This window comes from Ixodes scapularis, unplaced genomic scaffold (genome assembly GCF_016920785.2).
Source record: "Ixodes scapularis isolate PalLabHiFi unplaced genomic scaffold, ASM1692078v2 ptg000683l_1___fragment_1__unscaffolded, whole genome shotgun sequence".
NCBI lineage: Eukaryota > Metazoa > Arthropoda > Arachnida > Ixodida > Ixodidae > Ixodes > Ixodes scapularis.
The window spans coordinates 828,867-830,499 of record NW_024610019.1 but is presented as its reverse complement, the minus strand read 5'-3'; the positions used below and the strand labels follow the sequence as shown (position 1 = coordinate 830,499).

Here is a 1,633-nt window from a genome sequence, read left to right as displayed (position 1 = left end):
CAGTGGCATAAGCAGGTTACGAGTTACACAGGATGGTGTTGACGTATGCCCAATAGTATATGCTACAGGTTGCACCCACCTCCGAGAAACTCCAGAGAGGAGGAAAACCTGGGCTCTGTCATCAATACTGGAAGTTCGCTCAACACCATCATCTGCAAATCCGAGGACAACATCCTGCGCCACATCGTATGACAAGTTCTTTTTCAACATCATCTCGTCAAAAACTAAGGTACAAATGCGGTCGCGTTCATTTCATGACTTTGTTTTTGACACAATCGATGACATGATGCCTGGAATGATACCTGGCGTCATTTTGACATTGGCTAGCCACCTTCGTAGTGAACGCCGAGATGGTAGCGTGAACACTGAAGACACAAATCGGTATGCCCGCGGTTCATGCAAATTCAGATGGAGCGCAAATTTCTTCAGCCACAGTAAAAATCGCTTCCCCTTGCCCTTCGACCTATTCTTTACATGCGATGATATGAGGTGAAATACCTCTTCAGAAACATGAGGCCGAATTATTTCCAGAGCTTGAGAAGCTGTCTGAGGCGTCTTCAGCTGCTGTTTCCGCAGTCTGGCTATCGCCTTTCTGTAGCTGGAAATTCTCGCCTGGAGTCGCTTGATAACGTCCTCGGGCCTTTTCGTGAGCTTGCGGAAAACAGGTGCAGGATGGTTTGGACCAGCTATAAAAATGGCAACAAGTCAGTGAGATTGAAAACAGTTGCAACAAGTGCGATACGATTTAACCAGTAGAAGCACCACTAACCAGTAGCATACCAGGTAAGGTGTGGAGTGAAGCTTGAATTTTCTTCTTGTGCTTTACCATTTAAGCATTGACAAAGCCAGTGAAACTTCTGACCACCAATTACGTTATTCTTTTACTAGTCATGTAAAATGTTCGGTACTAAATGTCTTCACGCAAAATCCTTGATAACCTTGCAAGTTCGAAAGGCTGAGATAGCATGAAAAACGCAAAACAGCCATGAAGAATTCTCTTGAAACCTCCTCTTGATATGTGTGTTCCAGTTTCCCACACCTCCCCAGTCATTAGTAATAAAAATGGTTAGATCGGTATGCCACACACATGAAGCAAAGACTAGTAGCTTATAAAGAGACCTAGAATTCTTTAAACTGATCCTTCTAGGACAGATTGTATTATCCACTGGCTATAGAGGTTCACACAAATATGTTTTAAAAAGTGGCGAAAGCAAAATGGGACACTTACAGTGTTGACCTGGACCACAGTGGCCAGCGAAAAGACCAGAAGAGCTGGTTGCCTGACTTGGGTCTGGAAGAGTGCGCATATTAGGCACAGGCTGGTGCTTTAAAATACCTCTATATTACCGAGTGCTGCAGAGTGCATTACTGCAGAGCTACATGGAAGTGGTGAATTCTGCAGTCTGTCGGGCTCTGCCTGGTCTGGAAAGGTGCACCATGACGAGATAACCTGTTAGCAAGCACAGAACGGCTCGCTGCGACGGAGCTGCACTGGAGTGAAGGGCCAGATGAGCTGGTTGCCTGAGTGGGACCTGGAAGAATGGGCTTATTAGCCTACATAGAGAAGTTACTTATATCTTTGTGTGTATATGAGGGAAACACATTATTACAATCACCTATTGCAGATGCCCAG

The 1,633-nt window shown here is 45.2% G+C and overlaps 1 long non-coding RNA gene across 1 annotated transcript; it reads right to left on the bottom strand.

Annotated features, from left to right (window-relative positions):
* Nucleotides 1-434: 434 nt before the first annotated feature.
* Nucleotides 435-1,370, bottom strand: LOC115308252. The gene is made up of 3 exons (XR_006077127.1): nt 1,348-1,370; nt 1,229-1,291; nt 435-686 (listed from the first exon to the last, which is right to left on the bottom strand). It is a non-coding gene; the product is annotated as an uncharacterized LOC115308252 (long non-coding RNA).
* Nucleotides 1,371-1,633: the final 263 nt, after the last annotated feature.